Here is a 17142-nt window from a genome sequence, read left to right as displayed (position 1 = left end):
TGGAAAGCTTGAAGTTAAAATTTTAACATATGAAAAGTTCATGAATGATAACACACATTTCAGGGCATGAGAAAACAAAGAGGAATGCAAGAACTATGTTAGAAAAACCCCTCAAAGACTAACTACAAATTACCTCAGTGAATACACAGCTTTTTTCTATATATTGTCAACAAAATTGAAATGTTCTCTTAAATGAGAATTTGTCTGGAAAAGAAACAAGTGGGCCTATATATTTTGATGCTTGAAATATGCCTAGTTTGTTTTTCATTGCGATAGCATAAATGGAAAATCTTTATTAAAAAGACCAGGTCTTTGGAACATAACTTCAGAAAAAGCTGACAGAGTTCACTCAGCCCTAAAGTCTAGTTTGGCTTGCAAAGTCAAGTAGTGACTGATTGAAGAGATAAAAAAAATGGAGAGAACCTAGTTATTTTTTATGAGGTGCTTTCCAAGTAACCCCCAATTAGTCTAATAATTTTAGTATTTCAATCCCTTAATTTATAACTTATAGAATAAAAAAGCTAGTTCCAAAGGCAATATTACAGGACTAGGAGGCGGGACTGTATTTGCAATTTGTGGTTCTATAGGATGAAGTTACAGGACAGTATGTAGCTTAGGAATTCAACCTGCATGGAAAGGAAACCAGCAAAACCAAAAGCCTTACCATAAATGGATTACACTGCTAATCAGCCAAGCAAGGTGATAAATCCAAGCAGGTTAAGAATTTAAATAGAGAGGGATTCAAGTCCATATATAAATTATCAACAACTTAAAAGCCACTTAGTTTATGTAAAGTGAGATGTCAAGTAAAGGAAAAAATAGATGTAGCAGGTCTGCTGTAAGTCCAAAAAGAAGACCACCAAGAGCCCTCACTGTTAAATCCAAAGAAAAAATCCAAGATGATTACTGACCTTAGAGGCAAAGGTATAACCTGTGCCTTTAGAGAAAGAGATTGCCAGCCAGTGAAATTATGTGTATTTTCAATTTTTTTCTATGACCCATGACTAGCTGTCCTCTTGGCACATACTAAATGCATGTAATATGAATATATTATTTGAAATGTTTTCTAACATGCACAGCAATTAATAGAGCAGGGCAAAAAACCACAGTGCGCACCTGCCAAAATAGCATTATGACCAGGTTCAGATTCATTAACCAAGAAAAGGATGAAAATATATAGTAGGAATGAGCTCCATCTGAATGAAAATCAAAACCAGAATTAAAGTGGCTATGGGAGAATGTGGAAGGTAAACCCTGTGGAAAAACCAATAGGTCTCACATGGTTTGGGCTGACTGACTGGCTGAAGCCATAACTGCATAACCCCAAGCACAGGGGAAAACAGACTGGCAGCTCTCAAACCATAGACAGCAAAGTCATGTAAAGATGCTTCCAACTCAAAGGGGAATGAAATGTATGTTAAAACAAATGCTCCCATGTCTTTATACAAGGACTATAAATATACAATACAATAATTGGATGATTTCATGGGATGAAAATACATGATTTATAAAGAAGGTACTAGAATAAAAGACAAAGCAGAAACTTGGTAGAAAGGGAGATGATGAGTATTTTCCTAACACTTGGGCACAAAGTGACAGAAACACAAACTAGGCCTGAGGTTTTCTATAGGATTCCTCTAGCCTCTAAATAATACTTCTGTCCCTTTGCAAATCACTAAAGTACATCAGATGGGAGAAATAGAAATGTTACAATGAGATTTTTTTTCTTTTATATTGTCTTTCTTTACTGAATTTCAAGTCTTAAGAGTTAGTAGCAATATCACAATATCTGTTTTTCAGGAAAGTATCTGTGGAATATACAGTCTAAAATCATACTCCTTTAAAAAAGTGTCTCTGTAATTTGGTGGCGGTGTTAAAGCAGCATTAGCAGTGTCTCATATATAACTTCAATTGCACAGCAATATATAGAGAAAATAACATTCAAACTATTTATTTGTGAATAATTAACTAAATTAGTTTTCAAACACAACAATTTCAAAAATAGAATATACACCCACTATAGGAGGTCATCAGGACTACTGTATTGTGAAAGGTGCTATATGAATTTATAAACCATCAGGTTCAGTTTTCTGCACATACTCATTTGCTCAGCAATGAACCTTTTAATGGAAGGGCTGAGATTGGAAGTATTTAGAAGCATGACAAGATGTCCATGGGAAATGATATCTTTTTCAGTCTATGTCAGTGGTATGCAAAATCATGACTTAAGATTTGAGGCAAACCCTCAAATAACTGCTAATGACAAGTCACAGTAGGCGTAAACAAATCAAAACAAAATATATAAAACCAAAGAGAAAACCCTTCAAACAATGAACGCATGAAATTCTCTATGGCAATAGAGCAAAAGATTAAACTTACAACAGCTTTTTAATTCAGTCATTTAGAACATCATATTTATATAGAACTCTTAAATCTTTACAAAAGATCTGAAATATTAAATAAGGAGACTAAAATAAAGCTACTACTTTAAAAAAATAAACTTCAAAGTTTCAAAGTTTTTTTATGGACGATCTGTAACATTATGTTAGATCAAGGATGGACTACCAAAAAAATAGATCTGAAAAGTATCTTCACTGTTTGAATTTTGATCATTTCAAAAACAATCACAACATAGCTTCTCTTCAAGGAAGAGCTTAGTAGAAAGTAGGACTTTTCAGTGTGAAACAGAGACAATCAGGGAGAAAGGTGCTTGAGGTCTGCAGGCTGACAGGACAAGTGTTACTTGTCCCACGATCTCATGAGGGAAATTTGAGTTGGACACAAATTATTTTCACTGAGAGTAGCTAAACACCAGAACATGTTGCCTGGGGAAAACAGGTAACTTCTATCATTGGAAGATGTTCCAAGATAGATTGGATGAAGCCAAATGCAACTCAATCCATGTTTGACCTTACTCCCGCTTTAAGAAGATTGGACTGAACAATCTCTCCAGGTGCCTTTACACCTACATTACTGCATAATAAGTGATTTCTTCTAGGACTGTCATGTATATATTTCTTTATTTATTTTAGCTTATAGATGCTGGTAATCTTGTCAATTAACAAATGACAAAAATGAGTTCTCAGAGGAAGGAAAAAAAAATCAAATATTGGAAGAAAACATCTTACATCTTGCTTTGGATCAAGACAATACTTTTAGTGAGCTGGGAAACAGAACTTTAAGTCCGGGATATTTTCAAAAATAAAAAATCAGTACTAAAAAATCTTTAGGGATTATGCAGCTATACAATACAGGGGGAAGGTTTATTCTCAAGTTTTCTCTCCTAAGTCTGTAGCCAACAAGAATCTGAAGGATTGGAGTGTTATGATAAACTGCTTCTTTTATGACACTTTCAGGGAGCCTGTCTCCTACTACATAGAGCAAGACACCTCATTCATTCTGCACCAACCTTTTTCAAGTTACCTCAAGTTATCTGCAAGCTACCTCATGGAAATTCTCACTTCTTAACCTGACCTTTTTGCAGTCACTGACCCCATTTACCAAGTGGCAAATGAAGATGGGCAGTGGGGTGCACCGGGAGAGAACAAAATGAAAATGGCCTTGGGTAAAGCTGCAAATCCAGTATAAAAACTGGTCTGTAACTATTTGTTTCTTGCATTCCACTTCAGAAGAAAACAAAAATTTATTTTCAGTAACCAAATGGAGAATTATGAAGTCTAATTAGACTTTTTCCACCTATTAATAAAACAAGAATGTGAGGGGTCAAGGTCTTCAAATAGTATACCTATTACTGTGGACTTACAGCTAAAAGCATAAAGCTAGGAAAAATAAATATGATCAATTAATGGATATTAGAAATAAGCCAAATAATGAAAACCAAAAAATTAATCACATAAGCTACATTATTAGTTTTATATCCTTATAATTTATGTTGATATTAGTTGCATACATTCATTGAAATAAGCTGTCATAATTAGCAAAATAATTCACATAAGCAACAGAGCTTTTAAGGTAAATACAGTATTTTTCCCTTATGTATCTCAGAGTTTCCTCTTCATTTATCTGCCAAGTTAAGAGAGCTCGGCAGGTCCAAATCTTCCATGCAGCAAGTGATGATAAACATCAAAAACAGGACTGCCTGTCCTACACTGCTGGGGAACAACGGAACTGAATTAAAGCTGCCCCAGAACCCTTCAACAAAATTTCCTTCCTTTCAAGAGCATTTGTTGTTCTGATTAATTTCCTTTTCTACATTTACGAGAACTGTTTCAACAGATGTTGACAGGTTCATATTAATATTTTCTCTTGACATATGAATTAGGGAGTGATAAAAAGTTTTCTAAAACTAACCAGTACAGAAGAGGAGGCAGTAAAAGCTTATTTTATATATTACGTTAAAGATGAGGGTGAGCCCTTCATTCTAAATAAAACTAAAAGGGCAATTGATTTTTTAAAAGAGGAAGATGTCTGAAAGAGAACATGTTTATAAATCTTCTTCACTGAAATGATACAGTTTCTTTGAGTGATTTTTTGTAGCTATTCAATTAAGCAAAATAGAATTCTCAATGAGTATATACTCACAATGAAAGCAGTACTTTCAGATACACCTGTAAAATATCAGACTGGAGGATATCATGCCTTTCTATGATGAGTTAAGAATGAGTCTTTAAAGAATGCTATCAATTTTCATTCACAGTTGAGTTCGGGGGCTTTGTTAGTTTTTTTTGGTTGCATATTTTTAATGCAGATGTGAATCAATGTTTTCAAAGTGTCGTAAGATGCTACTTTCATATGAAGTTGTATAGGAAAAATTAAAAATGGAAACGTAAATTTCAGTAACTGATGAAATAGTATCTTGCAGCATGACTTCTGTCAATGAACATGTGATGTTCAATTTCTCCTTACAATTTTAACTGCATTCTAAATTCCTTTCTTCAGCACAGTGATGGTGCATACCCATGCAAAATCTACAAGGGAGTTAAATTTCAATGAACTCCTTACTATATGAAAAATACTTTACCAATACATTCAAATTGTTGGTTTCCATGTTAAATGTCAAGTATAAGACAAAACAGTTGTCTGTCCATTTTAAGGATGGAAAAATGGAAATTGCCTGGACAAAACTGACAATCATAACAGGCCACTAGTTTAAAAAGAGTGAAAATAGTAGAATTGAGAAACTGGAGGGTACAATCAGCAAGTTAAACAAAACCAGCATACAGGTTGATTATGCTCCAACAGACCTAAATATTTGTTCTGTACTAGAAGAACATGCTCTTTATGGATGACTGAGCAGTACCATGAAAAAAGTCAAAAGTCATTTGGTAGAGGTGCTAATAAAAGAAAATATACTCAGTAATTTTTAATGGGAGACACATATAAGAAGCATTCAAACCTATCTTGGAGAACTATCTCCTAACAGTCATAAGGCATGCAAATACATAAATGAAATTTCTTACATTACAGTAAACTGCATGAGATGTTAAGTTTTCCTATAAAAGCTGTTCCAAGCATGAAAATAATATCCAAAAGCTGCATTATTCTCTCATTTAAAACAACACAAAAAATTTAAAGAAAAATTTATAATTTGCAAAGTATCCCTGTCTCTCAGAATCATATAGTTTAAAATCCAAGCTTTTAAAAAACATTTTTCAAGGTAAAAAGCTCTGAATAAAAGAGTGTGTGTTGTTTTAGAAGGCTATTCACAGTATCCTTAGGAGATTTTCTGTTTCATGCAAGTATCCAAATATAATAGTGCTTTACAAAAAGCTGTATAATTCTCTTCTCTCAGCTTTAAAAAGCATTCTTGATAAAAGCACAAAGTGCCAAACAATTAATTCAGCTCTCTGTGTACAGAAGAACAAACATTTAAGTAACATTTAAACAATCCTGACAAGTACTGACGTAGAATTTTACAACCAAGGTAATGATCAAGCCTGAATTTTCTTAGGGGTCTAACTCCATAAAAGGAGAGTATCATCCAGTGACTCCAGATTATTATTACCATAATATTGATAAGTAGCACAACCTTCTTCTTTTTCTCCCTGTTACTGGACAAAAACCTCTATGAAAGGAAAAGTACAGACAGACAGGACAGACAGACATATGCTTCCAATTCTTCATTATTAATTTTCTCCCTTAGACTACTAAAACCTCCCTATTTTGAGGTTGCAGATTTTAAAAGGAAAATGCCATACTAAAAGGTGAAGATCAGTTACTAACAGATCAATCCCAACAAGAAAAAAAGCAGTGCAGTGAATGTAAAATATTCTTCACACAATGAAAAAGGTGAAATTCAGGCCTTGCACTAAGTTTCTAAATGAGGAAAAAGAAAAAGTCCAAGTCATGAAACAACATGTGGTTCTGACTGAGAAGAGCCATCTAGATATTCCATATAAAGATTACACTAGATCTATTTTATGACAGCTTTGTTGTCTGGTGCTTAAACATTTGAAAATTATAGGCCAATATTTTGTCAGGAAGTATCACTGTTTGATGCTCTGATTATCTAACCGCCCAGACATTTATTTCTGAAAATAATACAGATTTTCATACTGATAATGAGTGTCAGCTGATAGAAGAGACTTGAGCTCTCTGGTTACTTTAAATAACCATTTGTCATCTAGACTTTTTTTGCATGTTCAAATTTATAGTTGAAATACATGCAAATCAATTCATAATTCTTTGCATGGAAATCTGTCAGAAATTCTTCTGAAGTGTTGAAGGAAATCTGACTTCATCTCTAACCAAAATAGAGCACTTTAACCTTCATGCTTAGCAGTTAAAAACAAAGCTTCTTCAGCTCAGTAACAAAAGATACCAAAGACATAACACTAAAACTTTTACTAAATCAGTGTTTTTGTTTGAGTATTGAGATGTTCGTATTTTCAAGCTATTAAAATCTCAGTTAAGATAGCATCCCTTCATGGCAATAACATTACTTCATGGCAATTAAACTATTACCAAGTTTTACATATTTTAATTAAAAAGTATGCAAGTTATGTATTTACAATGCCATCATCAGGCACAGTCATCATGAATTCACAGAGGGAAAGGGCTGTTTAGGTAGTTCAATATCCTTCTGTGCAGAGGCAACCACCTCACGGATGAAGGGATGGAAGTGGATGTAGTTTCCCTGGATTTTAGTAAAGCTTTTGATACTGTCCCTCACAGCACCCTTCTGGACAAGTTCTCCAGAACTCTATGGAATGAGTAGGTTCAGAGTTGGGTGAAGCACTGGCTGAAGGCTTGTAGTGATGTAGATGTACACCAGTCAGTGTACACCTGGCTGGTGACTGCCATCAGCAGTACTCCTCAGAGCTCAGTCCTAGGACAGTTCTCTTCCACACATTCATTCAGCAATGGTCTGGATGCAGGAGTCAAATGCACCATGAGCAAAGCTGCTGATGACACCAAACTGGGAAATGCTGTTGACTTGAGGACAGGAGCAGCCCTGTAGAGAGGGATCAGCGAGGGCTGCTGCCAGCAGGATCAATGAGAGTCAGCTGTGTGTGCCCAGGCAGCCGAGAGGGCAAAGCCCATCCTGGGCTGATCAAACACAGCATCAGCACCAGCTGGGCAAAAGGGACGATTATCCCACTCTATTCAGCTTTGGAGCAGCCTCAATGGGAGTGCTGTGTGCAGTGCTGGGCTCTGCAGTTTGAGGATGTGGAGGTGAGTGAATGCACTCAGAGGAGGGCAATAAAGCTTGTGAAAGGGCTGAAAGGAATGTCCTGGGAGGGGGGGTGGGGGCAAGACAGTGAGCTTATCAGATCTGGAGAAAAGGACACTGAGGGGTGACCTCATTCCTCTGTACCGATTTCCTAGGATGTGAAGGGGAGAGGGAGGGGCTACTCTCTCTTCCTGAGATCCATTTAGAGGAATGGTTCAAAAATTGCACCAGGAGAGCTTCAGACTGGACATTAGGAAGCATTTCTTTAGTAAGATGGTGGTTATACACTGGAACAGGCTTCCTAGAGAGGTGATCAATGTCCAAGCCCGTCAGTGTTCAAGAGGCATTTGGACAATGCTCTTCAAAACACACTTTATCTTTTTGTCAGTGTTGAAGTGGGTCAGGCAGCTGGACTAGATGATGCTGGAGCCGGTTCTGTTTAATATTTTTATTGATGACATGGATGAGGGTTTAGAGTCTTTCATTAGCAAATTTACAGATGACACTAAGCTGGGAACATGTGTTGATCTGTTAAGAGGGACAGAGGGACTTGGAACAGTTGGATGGATGGGCAGAATCTAACGGGATGAAGTTCAATAAGTCCAACTGCTGAGTCCTGCACTTTGGCCACAATAACCCCCTGTAATGTTATAAGCTGGGGACGGTGTGTCTGGACAGTGCTCAGGTGGAAAGGGACCTGGGGGTGCTGGTTGACAGTCGGCTGAACATGAGCCAGCAGTGTGCCCAGGTGGCCAAGAAGGCCAAGGGCATCCTGGCCTGTGTCAGGAATGGTGTGGCCAGCAGGAGTAGGGAGCTCATTCTTCCCCTGTACTCAGCACTGGTGAGGCCACACCTTGAGTTCTGTGTCCAGTTCTGGGCCCCTCACTTTAGGAGGGACGTTGAGATGCTTGAGCATGTCCAAAGGAGGGCAACGAGGCTGGAGAGGGGCTTGGAGCACAAGCCATATGAAGAATGACTGAGGGAGCTGGGGTTGTTCAGCCTGGAGAAAAGGAGACTCAGGGGTGACCTTATCACTCTCTTCAACTTCCTGAAGGGTGGCTGTGGTGAGCTGGGGGTCAGTCTCTTTCTCTGGGCAACAACAGACACAACAAGAGGACACAGTCTCAAGTTGCACCAAGGGAGATACAGGCTAAAATTAAGGAGAAATTCTGTGATTCTGTGATCATTGTTCATATCCTTTTCAACTGAAGTAGTCTCTTCTATTCACACTATAGATTTATTTGAGGCAGATTATGAGAACTCAGTGTTTTCAACTTATTTTTAATACTCCCTGCACAGTAAATTGTGAGAGCAATATGTATTACCTCCAAGAAGAATTTAATTATTGATACTACCCATAGTGAAGAAGATGAATGAGTAAACACATTTTACTAAATTATTTTGATTGATAGAAAGGCACGCTTTAAAGTAAATAACACTGGATTTTACATTTTGGATTTTATGCTGTTTGTTAAAACTTCAAAGCAATTTTTCAGCTAGAACTCCTTTAATAGCATTACCATTAGCAATTTTAAAATTTCCATATAACAGCTTACATTTCCAAAATATGTAGCTGAAATTTTACTTTGCTGTTGTCATCTCATTGCAGGGGCTCCATACTGTTGTCTCCTTATCACAAAAGTTTCATACCTTCTTGGTGTTTCTTGTGGGCACCTCCTCAGAGCACCAACTCTTTCTTCTTCACAAAGCAGCAAACTGACTCCAGTTGCCATCTCACCCAGCCACCCCACTCTGTTATAGCACTCTTCTTCTCACTGGTTACAGCTGTGGCCTGTTAAAGTCAGGGCTGTTTCTAATCTTTGATAATTGGCCCAGCTGCAACTCCTTAGGGGTGAGATTACTTTCTACATTGTCATTATTTTCTTATTTTTTATCGCCCTACACTTTGCTATCTCAGTGCTATTTCACCATAATCACTGTTGGTCTAGTTCCTTAAATTTTTCATTTATTAATAAAAATGAAACTCTGTCTGTAGTAAGAGACCTAGTGGTAAGTATTTTTACTACACTGACAGAGCTTCTAAGACCTATGCCCCTCTCTGTGAGAGCAGCAGGTGGAAGGATCTGTCCACCATTTGAACAGCATCAAAATGGAGTGGGAGGGAGAAATTCCTGGGAACATACACACCCAAAAACAACAAAAGTAATTGAAACTGTGTATTTGCAAAGGTGTTGAAAAGGGCTGCAATCAAATCTCTTGTCTTATTCACAATTATTTTTTACAGATTATTACCATTTTTTTTTTACAGATTATTACCATATTTTTTGGACGAGCCAAGAACAAACCTTATACATTTATTCTTCAGCAACACTAACATGAGGAGACACAAAACCCAAGGAAAAAAAGTTATGTACTCAGTTGTACTTGAGCATTGCTATCAGTGACACTACCTGTACCATTTAGTGGCATAGGGAAAATCTGTTCACTGAACTAGGAAATGGAAAATTTTGGGTAATGTAACATAGATAACAGATGACCCAGTTACATTTTTCATTGTCAGTAATGTGGGTAATGATGGCAAACAGATAAAATATTTTAAAAAGTCACATCTGTATAATTCACAAAGATTACAGAAATGGAGAAACAAATTAACATCATGTTGTGATATTTTATTATTATTGTTATTATTACAAATAATGTATGCATCTATCTCTACCCACTAGTTTATGCTGGATTATGCAGAAAGATCAAACAAGGGTGGGAGAAATAAAGTGGGAAAAGCAAAAAGAATTTATCCAAATAAAAAAGAAAAAAAATTTAAAAAAAAAATTTTATCCAAATAAAAAACCAGCAGAATACTTTCAGGTAAATTGGTAGGATCATGCCTGCCAACAATAAAGATATTCAGGTCTTATGTGAAAAAGAAAAGAAGATTATGATCAATTTAACAATCACTGCTGGAATGAAGAGTGAAAAGGCTGTTTGCAATGCAAGGCCATAGAATTTCACACTAGAAAATAAGCCTCATAGATTCATAATTGTGTTCTCCAGCTTTAGGAGAGCCTGGAATACAGGATGGTGGAGTCACCATCCCTCGATGTGTTTAAAGAAAGACTGGACGTGGCACTTGGTGCCATGATCTAGTTGAAGTGTTAGAACATGGGTTGGACTCGATGATCTTAAAGGTCTCTTCCAACCTAAAAATTCTGTGATTCTGTGAATTCACCTGAGTAGTGAAGCAGCACAGATGCAGATGGTTTAGGAAAAGCTTAATGTCCCCCTTTGGTGAACAGCAAATAACTACCACAAGAAGTGATTTAACATGACTGAAAATTTATTTTGTCAATAAATTCTAGAAGTGGCCTTTATATGTGTCAAAATAGCAGGACCACTCAGACCATCAAAGTTAATTAGTCCAGGGATTGCTGCTGCCACAAGCCCAACATCTATTGGGAAAAGTGAGACTTGATTCCATTCATAACAAAGTGTACACTTACACAATTACTACTACAAAAAAATGAATGTAAGTAAATATAACACAATATAAAGTAACAGAATGTATAAACCATGATCAAATAGGGGCAAATCAAAATCTGAACATTAAGGCTGTAATAAACAACGCCTTTTCAATTAGGCTCAAAGAGCATGCTTCATTGCTTCATTACTCTAAAATTTGAAATGAATAGACATAGAAACAGTTTCAAATAAATACTATAACAAATAATTTCATCCAATAACTTATCTGAGGTTTATCTCTATTTCATAATTTCCTTGAAATCAATTTTAAATAACTTGCAATAGTGAAATACTAGATTTTGACTGACCCATCCAGAAAAGTACACTAAACTCTTATTAGGAAAGTAAAAATTCTAAGCATAACCAGACACATTGGACAGGTAAAGATAAACTATATTTAAGAGAAGAGAAAGTGGATAGACAACCATCATTAAACTGAATAAATCAGAAGTAGTTAACAGCTAAGCAAAGACATAATAATATGCAGAGATGAGCAAGGACAATCTGCAGATTATTAGCTCCCAAAAATTTATTACAAATTAATTTTATGCAAAGAAATTACAATATGCAAAAATGACAAGGCAAATAAGGCATTATCTGACTTCGATTTCATGGTTCACTTCTGCCACCAAGACCAACAACTGCCATCACACTGTCTACAACACTAACCTTCTGTTACACACAGTTTATCATCATCTGCTCCTCCTTCTACAGAGTTACCATTTTCCCAAGACACCTGGCTACAAAACAGGCTGCCTAACTGGCTGCCAGAAACCTTCAAAGCCACCTTCTGTGTGCTGTTATACCATTCTGGATTCACAGGATTCATATGCATAGGAGAAATTCGAATTCACATTTTAGATTCCCAACTTAGAACAATTACTGCAGGTAAGGGTCTACAATTTATAGCATTTGTAGCTCCCTTTGACAGATTACACTTAATATATGTGTAATTTTTCTCCCTGTCAATTTGAGAGCAACTAAATAACAAGGATTCATTCAATTTTTCCTGATATCTCCCTTATTTCTTCCCCTCTAACCCCAAAATTAATTCTGGAAGTCCTAAGTCTTATAGTACAAATCTTGCTGACTTTGTCCAGTAGTTCAGGATAAAAAAAACTTTATTCATACACAACTGACAGTTATTGTGTTGGTAATAGCTCTATTTTAATGTTTACCTTTCAGTGCACAGACAAAACCAAGTATCACCCCATGACAAGATGCAAAAGACAACAAATAACATTACAAGGATATGGAAACTCTAACTGATAAATCCAATTTTTTAACCCAAAATCTCAGCCTACAGTAGGCAAAAGTCTTGTCTTGGCCAACTGAAAGAAGCTCTTTAGCTAGACAGGACTCACTGGTAAGCAGACATTTCAAAGTAGGCAAGTACAGCTTGCAAGTATCTACAGCTCTCCTTGCAATTTTTTTTTCCCAAAGAACAGCCTATGCATTACTGGAAATGCATAGGCTGAGCATGAAAGGCCACACATTTTGCAAAGGAATTCCAGTATCATTCCCAATTACGCTCCAAAAATCTAACATAACCATACAGTATACTCTTGTGATAAACTATGATAAACTCAGGGTGTCTTAAGTACTGTTTGATCTATACATATGCTTACTAAATTGCAAAAGTGATATAGAAATACATCTACTTTTACTAATTATCATCAAAACAGTTCATGCTTTCAATGAGATTAAAATAAAACTATACAGTAGAGTGTTTAATCATTGTGGATCAAAATTTAACGACAAGTTTACCAATAAAAGCCTTCCACAATGCACAGCCCAGGACTTGAAAGCAAACTAGCTTAAGCAAAAAATGCAATTCACTCTTTGGGAAGAAAAAGACTCCATTAGGAAAAAGACCCTATGTGCCATGGCCCTGTTTTTTGGACGAACAAATCAGTCTTACTTAGGACTAGCTGCTGTCAGTTCAGCTGACACAGTCCAAGAGTAGTCTGTGAGGCAAATCAAAGCAAAGTCAGGTGCAGACAATGGGGACAGTTTCTTCAAAAGCATGTTCTTAATCAGATTGCTAAGGTAGGTCCACTCAAGTAGTTCATTCACACACACTTAAAACAGATATGGAAAAAATGGCCTTTATCATTATAAACTCCAATACTTATAAGCTACCCATAATTTCTGAAAAAATCTCATCATTCTAAAACAAGTGAGCCTTCTGTGATCCTCCCTTTGGGAAGACTTGTGCTAAAATACTGAATTTCTCATGGAATTGAATAATGATATCCCAGTAATTCTAAAATGATTAACAGGAGAGCTGGAAGCTGAAAACTGCCAGTCAATATACTATGCATCAGTTATGTCAAAAAACCATTGTGCAAATCTACACAGTAATCACTATACTCTCTTAAAAGCTGTTTATCCTTTTAAACCTTGCATTTTTAGACTGTAAGATTTTTAAATAAAGCTAATAGAATTGGTGACTAAACTTGAATGAGGGTATGAGGTATTGTTACAGGATGCATTATTTTCTTTCTTTTGACCTACCAATTTCATTGCATTAATATTTGTACCTTCATTACAGAATTCTTCAAGAACTCATATATTTTTGCTAAGGCAAGTCACAAATTATCTTACATGGATTTCTACTTGGACGTAATACAGAAACTATGATTTATTTGTAGCTCCACTGATTAAACTGCATGCCTGACAAAATGCTTAGGTTAAGGGAGATAAAATTCACCCAGAACTAGCTTCTACACCAGGGATTTTTTTCTTATTATCTTTTTATAAATTTAGGTAGTCTGACTGAAATTCTCTGAGCAGTTCAATTAGCAAAGTCTGACTTTCTCTAGATCTGTACTCTACAATTCCTATACAGTGCTCAATAAAGGACAACACAAATCTCTGCCTTCCCTTCAACTAAGGCCCTAAAAACAGTACAAATTTTCTTACTCAGCTGCCTGGTTTTATGACACTACCTATTTTTGAAATGTTTAGCATTTTGTCAGATTTTAAAAAACTGGGTGAAAGATTAAACAGATGTTGGTACCAACATATATACAGAAAAAAGGCTTTCATATCTTAGGAAGTTACAGTAAAAATTAAATATAGTAGGGTTTTCCAACACTGAAGAAACATCTATAACCAAGTTCACCTTGCCATTCACATATTGTCTTCCCGACTCAGCCAAGCACATATACAGAATCTGTTGATTTGGAGCTCACTTAAGCTCAGAAAAAAGCTCACTGATACTGCAGTCAATTTTAATTAACCAAAAATATATCCACTGTTGGTATTGGCAGTTATTTTAGATATTTTTTTTAATTCACTAGTGATTTTTCTCAACAACCAAATAAAGTTCTAAATCCATGCACTGTGGTATATTAAAAAAATCTATTATTGTAAAAATTTGTCTTTTTTTGTTTATATTAAATAACATGTACCACAGAAGCAAGCATACATTTTCAATTTACCATTTACCACCTAATGAAATCTACATAAGCAAATAAATAAACAGAAATCCCAACTGAATGTGGCTTTAAAATTTTAGATGAAAAATAACCTCCGAATGATTTAACTTTATGAGACATTTACTACAAAAAGCAGCATTTAGTATTTACAATCCTATTCTTGATAGCTATTACTACCACATCAATTCCTCATATGAGGGTCAATGCACATAAAAAAGATCCTCTAGAAAATAAACAGACACAGCAACCACTGTTTGTCTGGGGGAAAAAAACCCAACAAATGAACACTGTATCTGAGATCACAGTTGTGGGAGGCCAGACCAGTACTTTGGTTATATGGCCACATTACCTGCACATTAGGAATAAATTATCCCCTTATTACAGGCAGACAGTTTATTTGGATAATTGAGACAGATGGAGGCAACAGCTATAGTTAAGTCTTCCTCCATCTTTAACTATATGGACACTCAATAGCAATTAATCAGCAAGTTATTTCTCATTAATGGAATAATTCTAATGATTTAAATGGTAATCTAATTTTAACTGTAGCACAACCATGATCATGAAGCTACTAAAATACAGAAAATAGAGATTCAAAAACAGAGAAATCATGTTCATCACTTGGTGTAGTGGTTATACAAAATCAGAGCTCTAGTGAGAAAGATTTACACAAAGATCCTTTGAGATGAATCCTGATGCTCTTCTCCACAGTAAATTAAGTTATGGCTTGGAGAATAAACGTGGAAATTTGACTCTAAGCATTACTCTTCCAAGTCTGTTGGTTTTCAAAGGGCTGAACTTGTCCAGCAACCTAAACTGCCCTGATTGATAATTACTGTAACTATTTCACACAGGAATCAGTTATAAACAGATGACATCTGCATATTTGTTACAAACTTCTTCTTGAAGTTTTGGTTTTGTTTCAAAAGTGATCATCAAGGTATCTAAAATTTATATAAAATCCAATGGAAACTCTACAGCACATGATGAATAAAAGGCACAATAAAAACGTTAATTGTTATATGTGACACTGGGTTTGATTCTTTCTAATTTATCATGTGGTACAAATTCCATTACCTTAATAAAAATCAACACTTGACTAACTAAACTTATCTCCCCTTCCCATCCCAGCCCCCAGGATGTTTAATTTAACAAGATTTCTTCACATAATCTCAAAGTGCTGGCCTTTCACTTAAGAGGAAAGGAAGAACACATTCTCTGCTATAATGTTGGAAATTATCAGGCTCTGATCTATCATAGAAATTGGGCTTTGAAACCGTCCTGAGCTACTACTAGGATTACAGAAACCCCACAACAGGCCAACTTCTCCATCACACAAAAACACACTCACTTTTACTAATTTTGAAACAGACCATCATCTCTTTTTGAAATGTTAGTCTTTTCCCTTATATGAAAACAATTTCCTTCTTGCTTTAAGGACTTGCAAACTATGTATACCTGTTTGTTGCAGCAATTCAAAGTATTAAATCTGACACAATTCCAATGGAATTTTCTTGTTATACACTTTTGTATTTGGCTAGCTAGTTGTTTTTGTGTGCTGCTCAGAGAATCCAGCTACTAATGCTGCTGACTTGTGGCTTCCCAAGAAGATCCAAAAGTATCATGCTACAACATATCAGCCTACAGTTCTTCAGCAGGTATGGCTTCCAAGCTTCCCAGTACTGGTGCTGCTAACCAGGCAAGCTGCCAGGGAGATTTGAGTTATACACAGAGTTTGTTTAGAGAAACTAGAGATTGAGATACAAGAGAAAAAAACCCAAAAAACTACCAAACAAAAATATCCCATCCCCCCCAAATTTCAACATTTAAATACCTTATGTGAAATTGAACTATTTTTCATATTTATCTGTGTTCATCATCAAAACTCACTATATACATACTAGCCATTTCAGCAGGTGCATCTGAATTTGATATAGACTTTTTTCCTCCTGGGTCTGCACTGTTCTGAATACTTAATATTTACTATCATTAAATGTTTACTGCATTTTCCCCCTTTTTTTCTCCATTTTGATCCATTTCAATATATACTTTTTTATATGCAGCATAGTAGCTTGTTCCTGAATATTTACTAGAAAAAATGAACTGAATATTCTATTTGCATTCCTTCAAAGTTAGAAGAGAAAAAAAAGAGATTCTGGATGTGCTGTACACATTATTTTCACTTTACAAAACTTTACCTGGCAGACAGGGAAAATAAAATTCCTTGTCCGGGAAAATGAACCGTGAAATTGTGAAACAGCTAGATGAAAAGGCAGCACATTTCAACATAAGCATATAACTGAAGGCCAAACAAAAAATAACTTCAAAGTGCAGTAATACTCTGCAAAAATATTGCTCCTAGTGTCTTATTGTCATTACAAAATGATAATTACACTTTAGAAGAGAGATTTATACCTATAAAGCCTTCAGTTATTAATTCGTGTACATCAATGTCAGCTACTTTAAAGCTCCATTTGCAACAGGTGATCTGAAGCCATCACAAAACAACTTAAAACTGAATAAAAATGCATTTAAAATTGTTACTGCGGTATTTCAAGTGGGAAATGTCCCCACACTACTTGATAATCA

At 35.7% G+C, this 17142-nt stretch overlaps 1 protein-coding gene across 1 annotated transcript in view; it reads right to left on the bottom strand.

Moving 5' to 3' along the window:
- The window catches only part of CTTNBP2 (cortactin binding protein 2), a 79074-nt gene that overhangs the window by 49202 nt on the left and 12730 nt on the right, over nucleotides 1-17142 (bottom strand).

This window comes from Melozone crissalis, unplaced genomic scaffold, assembly GCF_028551555.1.
Source record: "Melozone crissalis strain CALT ecotype California unplaced genomic scaffold, PUWL_Pcris_2 ptg000004l_1, whole genome shotgun sequence".
NCBI classification, from domain to species: domain Eukaryota; kingdom Metazoa; phylum Chordata; class Aves; order Passeriformes; family Passerellidae; genus Melozone; species Melozone crissalis.
This window is presented reverse-complemented; position numbering and strand designations above follow the sequence as displayed.